The sequence below is a fragment of the Vicugna pacos genome, chromosome 10, assembly GCF_048564905.1.
Source record: "Vicugna pacos chromosome 10, VicPac4, whole genome shotgun sequence".
Lineage (NCBI taxonomy): Eukaryota > Metazoa > Chordata > Mammalia > Artiodactyla > Camelidae > Vicugna > Vicugna pacos.
Window position 1 is genome coordinate 7,450,365 of NC_132996.1, and position 21,885 is coordinate 7,472,249.

At 37.3% G+C, this 21,885-nt stretch overlaps 1 protein-coding gene and 1 long non-coding RNA gene across 7 annotated transcripts in view; one reads left to right on the plus strand and one right to left on the minus strand.

Moving 5' to 3' along the window:
• CNTN5 (contactin 5) overlaps positions 1-21,885 on the minus strand; it is a 1,006,880-nt gene that overhangs the window by 177,542 nt on the left and 807,453 nt on the right. The gene's annotated exons all lie outside the window — the stretch shown is intronic.
• On the plus strand, positions 15,490-20,287 carry LOC140698633 (uncharacterized). 2 transcript variants are annotated; one of them, XR_012076406.1, is made up of 3 exons: positions 15,490-15,730; positions 16,338-16,468; positions 20,036-20,287. It is a non-coding gene; the product is annotated as an uncharacterized lncRNA (long non-coding RNA). The 2 variants fall into 2 exon arrangements; XR_012076405.1 differs by lacking the exon at positions 16,338-16,468.

Genomic DNA, 21,885 nt, shown 5'->3' on the forward strand with positions numbered 1-21,885 from the left:
TGGCCATCATTGAGAAAATTACTAAAGATCTTCCAATATCTTTCATTTATGTTGTCCATTTAATATAATTAAAACTAATAATAAAATGCACTTCTACTATTTCATAAAGGTGATTAAATAATTTATAGTACATAATTAAAGTCTATAATAACCCTATATAGAAATTAATACTAAAAATAAGCAAATATGAGTTGCGTATTTGCAAAGCATAAATAAAAATTAGTAGTTTTGCTCCATATTTAAGGTAAGCGTTTGGGTATTTGTAAATATTAGATTTATCAAGGCAGGTAGGTTGTTTTCAAGGAAATCACTTTCTTTGAAAAATAGTCCTCCTTATTCAATATGAGAATCTTTTGGTGCATTAACAATAGGGCATGACTTGGTTTCAGTTGTAAAAAGTGCATATGAAATGTTGGGGAATTTTATTGCTTAGTTCCTCAAAACTTAGGCATAATGTTGCATGGTTTTCTCAAAAGATATATATGATTCATTCAAATTGCTAAAATGCCTTCACTAGCAAGTTTATTTTAAGAATGTGCATAATGGACCAATCTATGAAATTTCTATTTAAAAATAAGCCATGAATGTCAAAAAATATACTTTAAAAACTCTAAAATTTCAGAGAAAGCGTTAAATAGGCAAGAGTCGCTAATTCTATTTCCTCAAGTATTAGTACATTTACTTCTCAACTGCTCCCACTATTAACTCCCCCCCCAACTTCTAGTACCTACCACATGTTGTGCTTTTAATATGTGCCAGGCAGGTTCTATATAGAGATGCACTATATCCAGCACCACTTTTTATGTAATTCTAACAGTATTTCTATTAAGTGAGTGCCTTGATCCATTTGGGCTGCTATAACAAAATATTGTAGACTGAATGGCTTATCAACAGCAGAATTTTATTGCTCACAATTCTGGAGGTTAGAATTCTTAGATCAAGATGCCATCACGGTCAGGTTCTAGTAAGGGCCACCTTCCAGGCTGCAGGCTGCTGACTTCCTGTATCCTTACATGGCAGCAGGGGTGCGCTAGTCTTTCCCAAGGGCACTAATCCCATTCATGAGGGCTCCGCCATCACGACTTAATCACCTCCCAGACGGTCCACCTCCCAATACTGGCACCTTGGGCATTAGGTTTCAAAATACGAATTTTGTTTAGTTTTTATTTCATAACCATAAACGTAACTTTGCAATTCACCTAAACTTGGAGGAGGATGAGGAAAATAAAGGAACTCAAAGAACTTCAGTGAAAGCACAGAGATTATAGGGTATAATCATAATCAAAATGGGGACACATTTTGAGGGGACACATTCAGACCATAGTAGTGGGTGCTGTTTTTAAAGGTGAAGAAACAGGTCCAGGAGGCAGGTAAACAACTCATGGTTACAGAGTTACTAGAAAGCTGAGTAAGCACTGATCCTGAACCTCAAAGAGCTCTCAGTCTAATTGGTGAAGCTGTTAAGTGATGTCAACCAGAACTCAACTTAGGAACTCTGATGGAGGCCAAATTTACTATGTAAAATTTGGCTTTTCCTTTCTTCAACACCTTCAGATAGTCAGTTTTCTTCCTGTCTCAAGGTCTTGTCTCAGAAATGAATCTCTTATGATTTATTATCATACCTCTAAACTCACTGCTTGTGTACATGTTAGTCTCTCTGCTTGGAACCCCCCCTCCTCCACAATGATACCTCTTCAGCAATGGAAAAGCTTACAAAAAGTCTGCCCAAATAGGTGACTCTGTGTGTCCTCCAGCACAGCTGTAGAAGCACCTTAATTCACCCAGCCACACCTGCCCTGCACAGCCCTGCTTCATACGATGTTGGGTGTTTCTTCTTTTGATACTGGATACTTTGACCCTTGCTCCCCATGCCTAACTCTTTCCCACATCACTGCTCACATACTCTTATGTTCCCTTTGCCTGAAATGTTCTTGCTCCTATTCTTGGCACTATCCATGTATTAAATTTTATTCTGTTCTGTTACAGTTTTATTAAAAGGTACATGAGGGCAGGGATTCTGTTGTGTCTGCATCTGCATCTGTAGCACATTACACAGTGTCTAGCATGTGATTACCACTCAAAAAATGTATTGAATGAGCAAACAAAATGGATGAAACATACAATACAATCTTCTGAATGGCTATGACTAAAAAGTCTTTGCACTTTAAGCTTTATGTTTAATTTTTAGTTTTTTAATTGAGGTAACATTAGTTTGAAACATTATATAAGTTCCATGTGTACAACATCATGGTTCAACTTCTGTATGCACTACACGTGCTCACCAACAACAGCTGAGCTTCAATTGGTCATCATACAGTTCATCCCTTTACCTATTTTGCCCTCTCCCCACCCCCCCCTTCCCCTCTGGTAACACTGATATGTTCTTTGCATTCATTTGTTTTTGTTTTGTTTATTCCTTTGTTTTTTCTTTTTAAAATTCCACGTATAAGTGACATCATATAGTGTTTGTCTTTTCCCATTTAACTTATTCACTTTGCCTAATACCCTCAAAGTCCTTCTATGTTTTCACAAATGGCAAGATTTCATCTTATTATGGCTGAGTAGTATTCCATTTCCACTGGGGGGAAAAGAGCTTTATTTTTAATAGTCCTCTTTAAGGAAAATGCAAATGCCAATCAGAAAGTGTGGGTTTGGTTTGGATATGTGTTATGTGTTGTGTGTGTGCTACTCCGTCCCCGCCGCTCCCCACCTCAAGAAGAAATTCTTTATCCTTGGCCCTACTCTGAACCAATGGGACAATATCTGTGAAAATTAGAATATATTTCCAAATCATGATTTCCATTCTAGATTCTTGTTTTGGAAAGTTGTACTAATCAGGTATTAGTGATTAGTACCACTTTCAAAGGTGCACTATCGGATTCTCTTTGTCACATTCTAAATGGAGGTGGTATATGTGATTACGAGAAAAGATGTAGATTTGAACTATGGTATTTTTTTCAGTAATGCAATAATCTTTGACTTGCAACTTCATAGTCTTTGTTTATTTGTGGGGAACGTTTCTTTCCACTGGTAAATTTAAATGCCTATACAGAGGCCAAAAGAACTTCTGTAGCTCCCAAGAAAGTCAAAAGATATTCATGCTCAGAGAGCTATATATTCATGTCACTCTTTGGAAGGCCTGATGAAAATGGGCCTCAGCAACACTTCTAAGCAACTGCAGTTTTATTGGTGATTGCAATTTGCTCAGTCTTCAAAGGAATTTTGATTTGATGAGCACCTGTGCATAAGTGTAAAAATGGAATCATAGAAAAATGGTTGTAGAATGGCAAATGACTCTCATGGATTGGAACTGTTGGTCACGATTAAGACAAATCTACATTGAAAATACATCCTGAAAGCTTCTGTTAAATTTCCAACTGTGAATAGAAGAGAGGCCACCCAACAGGGGCACAGCCACTTTATAATGACATGACTGTCCCTCAGTATATTGTGCAACTCTATCCACCTACCCAACCATCCTACACACATATATTTGTTTAGTTTTTGCTCATTCATAGATATTTTCTGAGAACCTATTTATCCCAGGTACTGTGCAAGTTACTAACACATAATAACACACAAAGAAGACATATTTCCTGGTCTCAGATTTCCTGGTGCTTATAGACTATTTGGGAAAACGTAAGTCTTGAACAAACTGTTACACAAATATTAATTCAAATTGTAGCAAGTGGCATAATGGATAATTAGAGAAGCTAGCAAAGTTTTCTCTCTCTGTGCCTTTCTTCTGTTATCCTTTAACTCTTCTATTCTGCCTATCACACTATTTTTTAATTGAAATACAGTTGATTTACAATATTGTGTTAGTTTCAGGTGTCCAGTAAAATGATTCAGTTACACATATATATTTCAGATAATTTTCCATTATAGATTATTACAAGATATCAAATGTTGCTCCCTGTGGTATACAGTAAATCCTCATTGCTCATCTATTTCATATACAGTAGTAGTGTTTATCTGTTAATCCCATACTCCTAATTTAACCCTTTTTCCTCTTTGTCTTTTGGTAACTGTAAGTTTTTTTCTATGTCTGTAAGTCTGTTTCTATTTTGTATTTGTATTAATTTGTATTATTTTTTAGATTCCCCATATAAGTGAAATCATATAATCATATAATACTTGTCTTTGTCTGACTTACTTCACTTATATGATAATCTCTAGGTCCATCCATGTTGCTGCAAATGGTAATATTTCATTCTTTTTTATAGCTGCATAATATCGCATTGCATATATATATATATGCACCACACCTTCTTTAGCCACTCACGTGTTGATGGATACTTAGGTTGCTTCCATGTCTTGGCTATGATAAATATCTCTTCTACTCTTAAGGATATTTGTGATTGTATTGGGCCCACAGGGATAATTTAAGGAAACTTCCCCTAATTTAAGATGCACTGGCTAGCAATCCCATTCCCATCTGCAGTCCTTTGCCATGTGAGGTAACGTAACCACAGAGTCAAGGGCTTAGAACCCAGTTATTTTTGGTGGACCACTTTCCTGCTTACCACAATCATGAAAGATCTATAGGAAATAGAATAAACAGGAGTTACTAATGGATTAGATGCAGTAGAAAATAAAGACGAAGCTATAAAAGATAACTTTCAAGTTTCTGGTTTAGGCTTATATAAATATGGTGTTTTGTTTATGAATATAGCAAGAACAGAAGAGTCAGTTTAGGAATGAAGTGACGATTATGAGTTCAGATTTGGGTTTGCTAAAGTGATACAGACAGTTAAGTGGAGAAGTTAAACAGGCAGTTGGACGTCTGGAGCTCAGAGGGGATGTTTCCACTGGGGATGCAAATTTTGAGTGACTGATGCATAGCTGATAATTGATGGAACAGAGATCACTTGCAGAGACAACATAAGAGAAGCGAGCCTAGGTCTGAGAGTGGCCATTACTCCTACCCTGATAAAGTCTGCTTCTGAACCATTGAGATTCATCTAGCCTTCTCCTTCCATGACTCAGGTAGAATTTCAGGTAATACATTTCAGAAAGATAGTTATTTATCTTTTTTTTTAACATTTTTTTACTGAGTTATAGTCGTTTTACAATGCTGTGTCAAATATTTGTCTTAATCTTAATAACGTCCAGGGAGTGAAAATTCTGTCACCACCAACACAAATCTGTCCCACTATTCAACTAAATGATTAACCCCTCATATAAGGAGGGCCATTTTATCTTCCAAGCCAAATAACATAGCAAACTATGATGAAAACCAGAGGACTGCCAAGCAGGAAGTTATGACTCTTTTTAAGGTAGGGCTGTTATTGCCACTGTAACGTCTGAAAGGGAAGTCTGCGTAGATGAGGTGGGTGGAGCACAGCACTTTCCAAGGGATTCTCTATCAAGTCTTGTCTTCAGTGCTCAGCAGGAGCAATACTTAACCCGCTGTTTAGAGCAGTGATTTCCCAGGCTAGCAGCATCTGTAATCATTTAGAAACCTCTGAGAAATGCAAATTCTTGGGCTCCATCCCAGATTTATAGAAGCGGAAATGTTGGGAGCAGGGCCCAGAAATCTGTATTTTAACAAGTCATCCAAGTGAGTCCTGTGCACACTAAAGTTTGAGAACCACTGATTTACAGGATGAGAGTTACTTTAGTAGCGTGGGAAGAACCTTGGATTATAAACCGTATTCAAGTGAGTAGCTTATTGGTACACAGTGTCTTTCTTACCCCGACACATCTCTAGTCTGGGTCTTATCCTCGTGGGTTTCTTTACACGATCTCAGTTTTCATCCCATTTTCAAATTTAGTACCATTTATTCCAGTACTATTTATCTGATCCTACTCTTGAAGAGTCACGATTACAGTTCCTCTCTGATTAGCATTGCCAGTACTATCGCTGCATTCAGACGAAGTCACAATACAACATGCTGTACCAACGCGTGATGCACCCAAATCAGCTGCTCTTCCTCCCAGGGCTCAGAGCCAGGAGTCTTTGTGAATTGGCTCCTAGCAGATCTCTCTTTAAAGATTTCCCCAGTGGCGTCCTCCTCCCGCTCCTCTTTACTTTCTTTTGTACCTTTCATTTCATGCTGTTTACCTTTCTCTGTTCTCTGACTTTTCTGCCAGGATCTATAATAATTTTCTTGACACATATTTGCAAGCCTTTGCCCTTGTTATTTAGTTTATGTAAGATGGCTCTTAACTACAGAAAAAAATGTGTATTTTGAATATAGCAGGAAAAGGGATGTGAATTCTACGTTTACCAATATTTATGTGTCCAATTGTCGAGGGTATGGGCTTTAGAGCCAGAAAAATCTCGGCTCAAATCCTACCTCTATCGCTTGCTTCAGGTGAGTGATCTTAAGCTATTTTAACAATTCTGAGCATCAGTCTTTTGATCTTCAATATGGGGTCAATAATAGCATTGATCTCAGAAGATTCCTGAGAGTATCAACCAAGATATTGCATAGCATAGTACCTGATGCATGACTCTCAATACATGTTGGTATTATTATAAAGAAGGGAATGAATTTGGGGATTATGTCTTAGTCCACTTGGGCTGCTCTAACAAAATACTTGTGGCTATAACAAACACTGGGTGGCTTATAAACATCAGAAATATATTTCTGAGAGTTTTGGAGGCTGATAGTCCAAGATCAGGGTGCCAACGTGGTCATGAAATGGCCCTGGGTAGCAGAATTCTCCCTGTGTCCTCACATAATAGAAAGAGGGCTCAAGAGCTCTCTGGGGCCTCTTTGATAAGGACACTCATCCTATTCAACAGCACTCCACCCTCGTGACCTAATCACCTCCCAAATGCCCTGTCTACTAATAGCATTACCTTGGGCATCAGGTTTTCAACATATACATTTTGGGGGGACACAAACATTCAGACCATAGCAGTTTATAAGCCTAGAGAAATTCTTCTTTATTACTTGATAGCTTTTCACTGCTGATTGGATTAAGCTGGTGATAACTTAGCAATTTCCAGACTTTCATTTTTTCTGTCGTGTGGCATCACAGCAAATAATTTAAAAACTACCTTTATCCTAGGGGGTGCTAATAAATATTGATTAACTCAATTTTATTTAGAGACACTTTTCTAATCAGTTTACAATCCATTGAATCTTTTTAAATTGCATTTCAGTCACTCATTGCTATTACCTTTGTGTATTAATACCTTGAGAAATGGACAGCTTTCTCTGACTAGTATCATTACTGTCCCTCTAAAAATCTTGAGTCACATAATTTGTTTCAATCACCCATTCTAGCTTCGGATACAAAAACTATTTCCATTTGCCTTAGGAATTTGACTCAATGGTAAATTAAAAAATTCAGGGAATAATTTTTAAATTAGTAACAGTGATTAATTTCAATATTTAAGACTATTGGCATTTTAATCAGTTAAATGGCATCAAGAGTGTTTGACACTCAAGTGTTTACATTACATTATATTTGTGACTAGCATGACAAGTCACTATATTCATATTTATTCCACCTAGGAGGTTAAGATGTATTATTTATGAATTTGATTTCTCTCTGTGCATGAAATATTAAGGTTCAGTACATATAGATGTAAAGAGAAGTTGCTGATTTTCATCCAATAAGAACAGAAAAACCTAGTGGCAAAAACATTTCATGTTTAAAGGGAAGAAATTGTGATGGACTGATTTATTCATACTATCGCACAAACTTTAAAGCCAGATAGTTCTGTCAGGCTTCTGAAACATGGAAGCAAAGATGAGTACATTCTCAGGTAAAAAACAACCAGGGCAAGAGTTGGAGCTTCTACTTTCAGTCTTCAGTTATGCTAGAAACTGATAAAGGAATGGGTCTCATAAAAGTTATTCACCTAATTAAACTTACAAGCTTTTGCACAGCAAAGGAAACCATAAACAAAACAAAACGACAACCTACAGAATGGGAGAAAATATTTGCAAATGATGCAACTGACAAAGGCTTAATTTCTAGAATATATAAACAGCTCATACAACTTAATAACAAAAAAGCAAACAACCCAATACAAAAATGGGCAGAAGACCTACGCAAGCATTTCTCCACTGAAGACATAACAAATGACCAATAGGCACATGAAAAAATGCTCAATATCACTAATTATCAGAGACATGCAAAGCAGAACTACAATGAAGTATCACCTCACACCACTCAGAATGGCCATCATTCAAAACTTTGCAAACAATAAATGCTGGAGAGGCTGTGGAGAAAAGAGAACCCTCCTACACTGTGGGAATGTAGTTTGGTGTAGTCGTTATGGAAAACAGTATGGAGATTCCTGAAAAAACTAAAAAAAGACTTACTATGTGATCCAGCAATCCCACAGCAGGGCATATATCCAGAGGGAACTCTAATTTGATAAGATACATGCACCCCAATTTTCATAGCAGCACTATATACAATAGCCAAGACATGGAAACAGCTCAAATGTCCATCGACAGATGACTGACTGGATAAAGAAGTTGTGGTATATTTATACAATGGAATACTACTTAACCATGAAAAAGAATAAATTAATGCCATTTGCAGCAACATGGATGGATCAGGAGATCGTCATTCTGAATGAAGTTAAGTTAGAAAGAGAAAGAAAAATACCATATAATATCACTTATATGTGGAATCCAAAAAAAGAAAAAAGAAGACACAAATGAACTTATTTACAAAACAGAAACAGACTCATAGACATAGAAAACAAAGTTATGGTTACCAGAGGGGAAAGGGGATGGGATAGGATAAATTGGGATTTTGAGATTTGCAAATATTAACTACTATATATAAAAATATACAAACAATACATTTCTTCTGTATATTGAAACTATATTCAATATCTTTAGTAACCTATAATGAAAAAGAATATGAAAATGAATATATGTATGTATATGTATAACTGAAACATTATGCTGTACACCAGAAACTGACACATTGTAAACTGACTATACTTCAATTAAAAAAAAAAGGTATTCACAAATACCACAGTGAACCCTTGGTTATCCTAGATTGTATTAAGTGGGTTGTGGATTAAGTAGAGTAACAACTAAGAGCACATTAGCTTTAAAAAGTAACAAAGCAGAGAAAAAGATATACTTTTAAGGAAGTGTCTGTGGATGGTATCTACATAAAAATCCATAGATACCATATTGTATGTACCACAGTGTGGGTACCTCCCCTCTTTGACTATCAGATTCACTTACTGAAATAGCACCATCTCTACATGCAACAATCCTTCAACACAGACCGAGGAAGGTGGACAAATGGGTGAAGAAGGGAAGGAAAAGGAAAAAACCACAAGTTGTGACTTAGCTCTGCCTAACTCATTCCTCATCTAACACTGGACCTGGGTGTGTCAGGAGAAGAGCTTCTTGAAGCAACAGCAGTCCGTTTTAAGCAAATACCATATTTTCTCACAGGGGGTGGAGAGTAAGAGGGGTAGGAGAAAATATTCCATTTTGGAAATGCTAAAATGCAAAAAAATATGAGTGTAAGAACCAAAAAATGTAGGAATATATTTCTGGTAAGCGAGTTAAATAAATAATGTTTTGGTTCTTAAATTATCACCTTGAAATCAAGTTTATATATATATATTTTTTACAGCATGGTGATTCAGTTACATATGTATACATATATATTCCTTCTTATATTTTCAAGTTTACATTTTTGAATAATGCACTTAATTTCTCCACCACTCCACATCCAAACAAACAAATCAGTCAAATCTACCAAATCTATACAATGTACTTGAAAATAAGCCTTGTTTTCACATTATGTCAAGTGTTCTTAAATTCTGATTTCTCTTCCCCCAGGTCTATGATTTAGAATCATAGATATTCCAGCATTGTAAAGCCAGACTGATCCCTGGATTAAATGGGTTATGATTTTTCTGTGGAATCACGTGTCTTCCATTTCTCCCTTTTTCTCGACTACACTAATCCAGCTTGAACTCCTTTGGGTTGACTAAAATTTTCTGAAACATGGAATTGAAGGAAGAAAAAGTCACCAAGTAGACTTCTCACACTTTCATCAGTTTCAGTGGCATCAAAGCAACGAACTTATAGTCTTACACTTATCATGGTGGTATAAATTTGATCCACTTCCCTGTAGAGCAACTTGTTAACATGTATAAAAATCCTCAATCACACACATATAGTTTGATGCAGAAGCTCCAATTCTAAGAGAGCACTTGGACAAGTAAGGAGAGATGAATACCTAAGTATTTATCTTCAAAAGGCCTAGATAGTGAAGAATGAAAAAATATACAACAGAGACTGGTTTACAACAAAGGACTGGTTAAAGAAGCAATAGTATGGAAATGAAAAGAGATACTATATAGTTATTAACATTTTGTGGTGGTAACATACATTAATATGGAAAATGACCCTTGATATGTTAGATGCAAAACATACAAGACTGAATATAGAGTATGCTTAGGTTGTAAATATACCAATGTTTATATCTTCAAATAAAATAACTTTCATTTTTTAAAAAAAAAGCATCAAAGTGTTCACTGACACTAACATGCAGAAATTAAAAAAATTTTTATTTGCCCAATTCATGGCAGTTTAATGATTGTTACTCTCCTGAAAATCTTTAGGCTTTAAGACATTAAGAGTGTGGAAGGATTTCATCTAGCCTGACCCAGAGAAAAGATCTGGAGATACATCAATTTTATCTTTGATCTCTTCTCATCTGTCTTTAAGCATCTTTAGCTTCATGGTTTTCCTTTCCTTTCCATTCTGCAGAATCAGTCCTCATAGCAAGAAATTTACTCTTACGTGTTCTTCCACATATTCTTCTGAAATTGTTTATTACATAGACACTGTCTCAGAATCAGGGTGAGGTTGCTCTCTTTTATTTTATTCTTTCCAAAATTAGTTTTGTTAGAAAATGCAGAAATGAAAAATACTCGGAAGAATGATTCCTTTAGGAAGCATTTTTGAGTAATCGATCTTGGACAGCTTAGGAAGAACTCTTGTTGTCTGGTTACCGGTGAAAAGAAGTTGTACTTTTCCAAGTAGTAATTTACATGTAAATAGCAATCACCAAATTGCAACAAGAGCATAACAATAATCTTGCAGCTGCTTGCATATCGTTTGCTTCTTAGGGACCCCCAAGGAGTAATGTAAATGAACACCGTGGACAAATCAATCTATTTTCTTTTCCACAGTAATATGTGTTTCTAACTTAACCTGTTTGCAGCTGAGAATAGAGCAATACTTTGTTTATGCTACTGGATAGTTCTAACCAAACCAATCAGCAGTTTAGAATAAACTCTTTAGAGAGTGTTCTTGTGCCTCTTGTTTTTCACAAGTGATCCTTCTGTGGGCATAGATGTTACCTGGTGAGTGAAATTCAGAGACTATCTAGAAACAATTTTTTTTTGAACCAGTCTTTTCAAAAGGAAACTAAAAGCTCACGCTTTGGTACGGTTAATGTAGAAAATGTCCACAGTTTATGAAATAGAAATTGAAATTGCTAGCCACAGGTTTTCAACTTTATTCTGGGTAAACAATGTAAATTGAAATACAAATAGCATTTGTGAATAATGCTTTTTAGTTACTAAAAGCTATTTCCGTGTTCATTCCACAATTTTAAAATAGAAGTTCTTAACAATTATACAGAAGAAACATTTAAAGACTAGATAGATATTCTTGAAAAGACTACCCTTTCTGCCTATTAAAGTGGCTTGTTGTATTCCAAAGCCTTTGACTATGGTCAATTCTGTCAACCTCTGTATGGTTAAGTAATTTTGCAAACCATAAAATAGGCCACTAAAATGAAATCAGTTTCCAAATGAAAAAGATGTATTAGTTAAAATTCAAAGCAATTACAAATCCTCATTAACTCAGCACAGCTGAAGACAATAGATAAGTCGAAACTGCTGCCTGGTTTCAAACCAACTGCCTGTTACTGAATAGTTTGTACCCAGCAATTTATTATTGATTCAAAGCATCATTTGCATGTTATATCAATGACATTTCCTTTTGTCTATCACCAAATAATAGCAGACAGTCATGGCTTAAAAAAACAGACTAAAGTCTAGTAAGCAGTACTGCCTTTACACTAGCTTTTATGGTCCCTCCCGTCTTTGTTCTATGTTGAACGCAAGAAATTCAGAATCAGAGGGGAGGTCAGCAGCCTTCATTCCGCTAGTCTAATGGTAGTGAGGGGGTGTCCCGTAATCACCCCGGAGCCTACATTCAGGAATAATATTACACAAGTGAATCTGAAGTTGTTATTTTGAAAGGCACATAATATCCTCAAAAGTAATACAAAATGAGAGGTAGCTACCATATTATTTCATGTCATAGCTTTGACATGTTAGATATTATCTTCAGTCTCAACAAACCTCTGTAAACGAGGTATTGTTATGCCCATTACATGGATGAGGGGAGAAGACTGAGGTTCAATAAGGCAGATGCATTTTCTCATTTCACATTGAATGCACAATAAGATTCTGTTACACAGCCCAAATCAATATCACAGAGTTGGGTTCTCATATGTAGGCTAATGAAACACAGCCCAAGATACATTATCTATTAATGCTTGAGTGGAGAGACACTCTGTTCATGTGACTCATTCATCCACTTGTCCAAGCGAGCAATATTCACTTATTGAAAAACTAATAGATGTTGTGTTAAGTATAAATGCAACATAACACTTGGTATGTTGAAATAGAATGCCATTCTTTAAAAAAAAAAAGTCCTGCAGAAATTAGTGAACTGAGTTTTCAGTAATAATTTAGACTCTGATACTCTTCAATCCTGTTATCTCAACCCTCGTAATCACAGTGGCAGCTGTCAGACCCGGCACAGAGATTTCCAGATGGTAGAGGAGATTTTACTAGAGTGAGATACTGGAAGTGACCCTGGGGCGAAGGGATTGATGTTTGCTAACACATGCTAGGGGCTAGACAGTTTAGACGTACTATCTCATGTTATCCTCTCAGGAACACTGCTTTATCACAGTATCAGGTGTGTTGGCATTTCTCTTCTCACAGCAGAATTCGATGACATAAATCAAAGGGTAGAATCATAACATGTGGCCGCGGGAAAGAGCATTCTTTATCTCCTTCATTCTGCAGGACAAGTAGTGGAGGTTCGTGGAAGTGACTTACTCAAGGTCACAAAGCAAATTGGGCCCAGGCTGGATCGAGAGAACCCAGGTCCTGGAAGCTCACCCCAAAATGCTTCAGGCAATGGTGTGTAGTGAGTCTAACAGGCACACGACGTTCTTGCCTAAAATCTCTTCAAGAGAAAAAAGACAGCAGTTCCTCTGCCAGGAGAAAACATGCATGTGCTGATTTCACAATCCTCCTATATCTTTTTTTTTAATTCCTGAATACAAGCCCAGCCAAGCAAGTGGTGCTGACCGCGTGCCTTTGATGAACACATTTACTGGCTGGAAAAAATTGAGGAAGCTGAGAATTTCCTCACCTGCCGCCTGTGATGTGCTTTCAAGGCAGCCAATTCAATTTGCTTTATTATCCCAAAAGAGCTTCTTGAAGGCTGTTATCCAGTATTTCATTCGCTTTGTTTTGCTCTATGCCAAATCTTTCTCTTTAAAGTTCCTTTAAATCTTACATTTTACTTTCTATCAGCCATTCAAACTTGCCAGAAGAAATATGCAAAATCCGCATATAAAATGATAAAGGACTTGTCTTCCAAACCTGATATTCATCAAGAATAATAGAATAAGAATAATAAAAATATAGATATCATTTCACTATTATGCAGAGAAATGTAAGTTTGTGATAGGCCATTATACTTTCTGCTTGGCTCTCAGAAGCTGTTTCTGTTCATTCCCACGTGGGGGTGGTGGGGAGGGGAAATGGATTTACTCTCTTCTTTCTCAGGTAACCACGTTCATAACAAATTTTTTTTAATTCACTATAGTATTCAAGCTAGTAGCCACTTATATCCGAATATATTATGTAAGTCCAATTTATAACAACTAAACTTATTTTTTATTTGGCAGGGAATCTCTCAGGCTTCACGGGATGTTTTCCAAGTTGCAATTAGGAATCAAAAATACAGGAGTGACTCCTTTTCATTTAAATGGTTCGCTAATAACTTTAGTTTCTCTCCCAGCAAGGTAAAACGTAGAATGTGCTTTCTCTTTGTCATAAAACTGCGGTCTGTTGAATGAATTATAGATGACTTCTGCTGACTCAGCAGTCGGGGGACTGACGTGCTCACAGTTTCCTCGGCTTGCTGGGACTGACGGATCCCATGCATGAGCTTCTGATGGAAGAACCACCCAGGCCTGGAGTCCAGGCATGGGCGAGATGCCAGGAGGGCTGAGGGACTGCCTTGGGGCACTAGAAGAGTGGACAGTAAAGCAGAGGTGGTTCTTTTTCAAAAGCGTTAATGGCTTCAGATATCCCACACATTCTTCCCATTTCTCTTGCGGCCGTTGGCCTGAATTTTTCATACGGATGGCTTGAGGTAAAATGTGAATGGAGGATCAGAGTTTTCTCCATCCAAACCTCACAGACCGACATATGAGTAGATGTTTTGGCTTCTGAGTTTCGAAAACAAAAGTTGTGTATGATGTTATCTTAAAAGTGTCTGGTTTTTCACTTAAATAACAGTTTTAACTTATGTATAAAGAAAGAGAACAATCTCTCAAGTTCTACTACAATTATATGATTTAAAAATCGTATTATAATTTAAAAATATTGATATTTTACAAAAACAGTAATGGTTATAATGGTGACTTTTTACAGTTTCTTGGCATTTTGGAGGTAAAAAAAAAACAAGATAAAGTATCCTATTTCTGCAGTCCCCATCCTTCTGTTACATTTATATCTGCTGGACATCACTATTTGTTAGGTCTGCCACATCAGTCCAGAAATGATGTCTCAAAACATACTTCTCAATTTCTCCTCTCACAACAGTGCTCTTTGAAGACTTCTGATTTTTTGTTATTCAATCAAGTTACATATGTGTATATACATGTAATTGCTGGTGCTCTTATACACACAGTAGTCACTCAATAAATGCTTTCTGCCACTAATTATGATGCGAGCAGAATACGAATAATATCTTACTTGTTAATTAGCCCTAACATTTGATCGGAGTGAAAAGGCAAGACAGCGTGTAAACACTGCACAGGAAAAGATGGCTCTCAGCAAAGCCATTTTGCCAATAAACTGACCTCAACTTCAACTGGGATTTTCAGGATGAAAACAGACCATGCCCCACTGAGCAGAGCTGCCTTTCTTACTCTAAGTCTATTTCAGTCTCTGGGATTCACTTGGTTCTGCTCTGCGATTTGACCACAGGCGACCAGGGAGTCCCAGAGGAACCACTGGTCGTGGAGGCTGGTGACATAGGTGCTGTCCAGTGATGGAGACGCAGCATCCACGGAGCGTCCCCAACCAGTCAGACTGGCGGGGGGAGTGGGTGGGGGCCTGGGAACGTGGGACAGAGGGTGGGGAGTCCTCACTTGCCTTCGTCTGTGACATCACAATAACATGAGCATTTACTTCACAGAGCGGTTGTGGGGATTCGGGGAATTGATTTATAAGGCACTGGGCACAGTGCCTGGCACAGAGCAGGTATTTATTACCTATTTGTTGAATGAATGACTGAGATGACTTGTGAACTTAGTCTTGAAAGATGAGAGGAAATTTGCCATTGGGGGAAAGAGGCACAGTCCTCTGATTACTTGGAGCAGAAAAATTGTGGAGGACTGACAAGTCACTTCTGGGCAGAAGAAGGAAGTGCTGTAAGAGGCAGTTGACAAGGTTGGTCCCAGGTTTGAAGAACTTCCCACACATTACATTAAGAGGTTTAAAAACAGTGAGCAGCAAGGGAGCCACTGACAGTTTCTAGTTAATGTGAGAACCTATCAAATCAAAATTCTGTAAAAAGGAGATGAAATAAACATTTAACGTGTGATAGGATTTTTGAAACACCAAGTTATTTAAGACGAAGATTAAGGAAAATATGTAAAAGCTCTCCCTGTCACAAAGTATTTTGACTACCTAATGAAGCTGACACTTTGGAATATGATCCAAATACAAATAAAGAAAATTGAACCGGTGTCAGCAAATGTGTGTCAGTGCCAGATCAATTACAGCTTGCAGGTCTTGAATTAATGATTCTGAATTGCCAGCATCTTTCCTTGTGTTTACCCACAACAATAATCTTAATCAAGAAGAAAGGTTTGATATGAATTCTACGTTTTCAATCAAATTTTGGCGTTGTCTCGCAAATATAACAGTGTCTATTTTTGATCTGATATCATGGACCATGAAAGAGCAATTTGCTTTAAACTGGTGAAATATAAACCCTTAGATGTACAGCCAAAGATCAAACACTCTTACCTCTCCTCTAACCTTTTATTGGAAGAATAGGGTAGACAATTACATGGACGGCAGTTCTAAATGAAGAATATATAGATCCAAGATCGACTGCAGGGCAGGTGGGTAGTTACCGTGCCTCGGTTGGCTCTGCTTGCAAATTTGAGAGGGACAGCAATGGTAAGTTTCAGAAATCTATGTGACGTTCATTTGGTGATGACACAGGGCTGTACATATGCTAAAAATGAAAAACCTTAAATCTCCCAAATTTCACATAAATGGAGACCTTTGAACTTGCATAGAAGCAAAATCTGGGGAATGGATACCATTTTTATTTGAAGTAGAAGTAATTTGAGTCATTTATAGTGATGTTAGATTTGCAAAAAATTGTAATAAGGACTGTAGGAATTTTTTGTCTGACAAGAACAGGGTCTATTCGGATTAGACAGGAGTGGGAAAAAATTATGTTTACAGATTAAATTCTGAACCCAAAACAATTTCAGAAGGCAAAAGATATTTAGTATTGTTGTTTGTGATATAACAACCTTCCATGGTGAAACTTCCTTTCACTGCGCCACCTCATCGCCTTTAGTAACCTTTATGTAAGCGCTGAGGCTGTGAATGTTAAGAGTCAGGCATTGGTCCTGTCCAAAATTTATTTGTGACCTTGAAGACTCAACCCTAGTCTCAGGTTAGCCTGCACTGTTTGATATGGTAGCCAACAGCTACATAGGCCATTTAAATTTCACAAAATATAAATTTAACTATCCAGCCATAAAAACCGACAACATAACGCTATTTGCAGCAACACGGATGTCCCTGGAGAATGTCATTCTAAGTGAAGTAAGCCAGAAAGAGAAAGAAAAATGCCATATGAGATCACTCATATGTGGAATCTAAAAAAAAAAAAAAACAACAACAAAACATAAATACAAAACAGAAACAGACTCATAGACATAGAATACAAACTTGTGGTTGCCGGGGGGAGGGGGGTGGGAAGGGACAGACTGGGAGTCTGAAATTTGTAGATACTGACAGGCATATGCAGAATAGATAAACGAGATTATACTGTTCAGCACAGGGAAGTATACACAAGATCTTGTGGTAGCTCACAGCAAAAAAAATGTGACAATGAATATATGTATGTTCATGTATGACTGAAAAACTGTGCTCTACACTGGAATTTGACACAACACTGCAAACTGACTATAACTCAATTAAAAATTTTAAATTTAACTTAAATATAAATAAAAGTGAACAGTCAGTTCCTCAGTGGCACTCAGCCACATTCCAAGTGCTACTGTACTGAGCAGCACACACACACAGCCTCCGCTCTGAACACAGAACGATTTATTGGATAGTACTGGAGAGAGGATGAGATTTGACTTTAATAATAAATGATTCAAATCAGGTTAAATAGAGAATATGTTTTTTTTTATGACTAACATGGCAGTAATCAAAAAGTTGTGTTACACTGCTGTTTTGGTTTTGCTGTCCTTCTGAGATAGATGTATCACGAGCATGGTACTGCTCTTAATTTCTCAGTCAGAGAATCGTTAAGGGAAGGTGTTAGTGAGTTTCCTGTGTCATAAAGGAACTCTTTTCTCCCTTCATTATGTTATTTTGCATTCAGCTTAAAATTATGCCATAATGATACACTGGAAACTTTTACTCGTTCTTTCTTTTTAGACTTAATGGTGCAGTTTGATCAATCTTGAAGTGAGTCGAATGGTTTCATGTAAAGAAAGATGTGTTCCACCTGTTTTCAGTCCTCTCATGTTTTTATTGCCCTAGCTATGAGGAATGAAAATATGATTGCCAAAGTTCCACAATGCCATACAAAGGAGTCAACTGTAACCAATATTCTAACATATCTCTAAGCACATATCAAAGATGTTCAGTTCTAATTTAGAAGGAACTAAGTGCAGGGATGCTTGTATTTGTGATGTCTGGAAATAGAGACCACCAACTCATATTTTAAAATAGAATTTCTTTGCTTTTCATTACATCAGTGTGTTTATCATCAATGATGCACACCAGGTTGCAGTAACAAACTCTAAATCTCAGTATCTAAGAAGCACCCAAGGCCTTTCCCCCCATCACTCCTGAACATGTCCATCGAAGGTCAGCTGGGGGCTCTGTTCTTCTTTGTCTCCAACCTCACGATCTTGGGTGTCGGAGCGGCTCCTGTCTGTTTTGGTAGCAGAGGGAATGGGAACCAGGCAAAACGGTCTCTGGCCATTAAAGCTCCTTTCCAGAGATGACATAGCACCTTCCACCTGCATTTCATTGGCCAAAGCAAGTCACAGGGCCATACCTAATTTCAAGTCAGCAGGGAGGTGCAGTCCCCTCGTGTGCTGAGGGCAGGCAGAATATTTATGAACACCCAGCATGACTACCTCAGGGGGAAGCGCAGTATTTTAGGTGATATTTTTCTGTACCACTTTGGGCAAGAAATTGAAAGAAAGAGATAAGGTAAGAAACGACTTAGTTCAGAAATAAAGGACAGTGCAAGGAAGAATAAAGATAATAAAATGACACTGCTGGAGGTAAACAGAAATATTATTGTCTCTTGTTTTAGGGAGATACTGACTAATAGAAGGAGGTTAGGGACGGTAAACTCTCTCCGACTAGGAATGCATCTTTCATTCTGAAGGCTGTTTTAGGGACAAGCATCTCTCTCTGCCATGCCTCTCGGTCACAGGATAACTCGGGTGGCTGATACACGCCTTCATCCTTTCTGTCCCATCTTTTTGAGATGTTGCCTCATTCGTCTGTTTCATTGGGTCTCTGTGCCCTTGCAATTTTATCACTTTTAAAGTGAACTGCTAGCTGAATAATTTAACTGAAACTAAAGATGGTACTAAATTTTAAAAGAGTATCTAAATGATCTGACGGAAGTCATTTAAGTGGAGAAGGATTTAACCTTTTCCCGCTCCAAATGACCGTGGGCGTCCTTCATAACCAGTCTTGCTATTGACAGGTCTCACATTTGAATCTAACGTACTTCTCTCTCTCCTCCTTGGTACATCTATACAACTGTGCTGTGTTGCAGAGAAATTTAGGGTTACTTTGGCTTTACATTTTTCACGCTGACACGTTGGGAAGAGCCATATTCTAGTGAAAGATACAGCCTGAAACCCTCTCTTTAATCCAATACTCAGTGGGCTGCGACACTTTCAGGACCATCTGCACAAATGCTGAACGGTAATAAAATGGCACCACTGATGCTACCAGAGACTGGGCTTTTTCAAATAAAACACCCCAGCCTGAAGTGACATCAGTCCCACATTTCACTATCACTGTGGTGAATGGGTCCCCTGACTCTATGCCATCTATCCATCTCTGATTCCAATCAGATTTATCGCTGGACATTTAACTAAATACAGAGCCCTGCAAGGTACTATTTATAAACTAATATAAGTCATTTTTCTCCTAGTTTAAGAAAATTACAATCTCTAGTATGGATTGCAAATTAGATTAAGACTATTTTGTTGTACATTATATGGTTTATAAATAGGTTGTTCTGTGTTTTTTCTTTCTCTAATGCCTTTTTATAATACCTAGTGGGAAAACTCATACCTAAGCTCACATTCTTATTATGAACTGGAATACATTTTGTGTTTTAAACATTCAGAAAATAGTTTAAGCATGTACCAGGAAAAAGAGTGATCCTATATTATTGAAAAATCTCAATATGGGTAGAATTCCTTATAATTGCACTTAAAATGCTGCATTTATTTTCAGGGCTGTTTTTGTTCAAGGAATGATCCTGTGTAAACTGATCACCTTCACAGAACTTACTTAAATGCTGAAATCTCAGCGTTCTTTCTTAGATGTCTGGAGTAACAGAGAAAAATCTGTTCTGCTTACGTTCTGTCTTCGTGTATAGACAGCTAGAATATGGAAATGAATGAGCCGACTCCAAAGCTGAAGCCAAACGTAAAATGAATTCCTTAGATCCCACCATAAAGATAAATAAAGCAGATCTTTATCATATTTTTTTGTATACCCTGCATTGGTAAATTGTGCTCTTGGTGTTTTTTTTGCCTTTCATTCTGAATGCTCATTTAAGCAGTAAAAGCTACCTGAAATAGAAGTTGAAAAAAGACCATTTTTTTCTCTTTCATATTTACAAAGAATTACTGAGGTAAAGTTAGTTAGTAATTTTTATTTTATTATCAGAAAGAAAAAAAGTGGTGGGTGAGAAAAAGGCCAGGAATATGGCTCTATGACATAATTGGAATTAGTAGCTTCTTGGGTGGGCCTCAGAAAAGCCTGCCTCAGGCACAGCCCGCTACCATCCTCTAGTCATCTGTTGTCTTCTTTGGGGACCTTTAAAAGGCAAGTAACACTAATATTTTGTGTGATTTAATTGTAGAGGCTTTTCTTTAGTGACGAGAGAAGACCTTAGCGGCATGAAAATGCTGGATGCTGGGGATGAGAACTCAGAGCTGGGAGCTGGAATAGCATTACAAAAGGCGAAGAAGTCTTTCTCCGCAATGATTTTGCCTTTATTTTTAATTTTTTCTAGAGCCAGTTCTGCTTATGATAAATTTGTTCAAGAAACACAGAGCCGATCTGCTGCCAAATGACTCTGATCCTCCCAATTGCAACAGACCACCAGTTAAAAATGACTGAACTTTAATGTGGTGCATACAACAGTGAGAATATCTATGTTGTCTACACACTTACGGAGTTTATAGACTAGTTGTGAAGTTGACCACTTTTCATCCAACGAAACATAAAACATAATCAAAATGGTCATACATGCTACAAAAGAGAAATACCAGGTTTTATGGGAATATGTAACAGAGGAGTCGAGGAGAACACATATGAGACCATATACTAGGGACTCAGGAGAAACTGTCCCAAAGTTTAACTTTTGTACCAGGCTGCTTGTTTTTTTGGTTTTTTGTTTGTTTGTTTGTCTTTGTTTTTTCTCACAGGATCTTGATATACTAAGAGAAACACTGACCATATAAAAAGTTGAAAAAAATACATAGATTTACTTTCATTGGAACTTTGTGAGAAATATACAAGTCTCTCCCATTTGACCTTGTCTTTCCATTCTTCCTGCCAACTACCTTGCCCCCCGCACACCTGATTATTGCATCAGCTTCCTTCCTCCAGTCTCTCTCCACTTCTGTCTACCCCACACATGGCTACTTGGTGATGTCCTCATAAAATCAGCTGTATAGCGTATTTCATGTATTCTTTTGCTATACAACACTCGTCCCTTTGACTTATATTCAAACTCAATAATATGTTAGACATTGCTGGAAATAGCTCCGTGTTCTCTGTAAGGTGAAATGCAGTTCTCAGTCTGGCCCACAGGGGTCCCCCTAGTGTGACCTCAATCTTTTTTTCTAATCTTTTCACTCCTTTATGTCTACACAAATCTTCTACAATAGTTAAGCCGATATGCTCAGAATGCCCTTTACTAACTTCACTTAGGCCTTTTCTTAACAAGTAAGGGTCTCCCCACTGTTCTCTGTTTAGGTAAATCCTGCTCAGCATTCCAGGTTCCACACAAAACAAACTCTGCTTCTATAAACTATGTAATATTACCTTTTTGGAATAATTTGATATTAAAA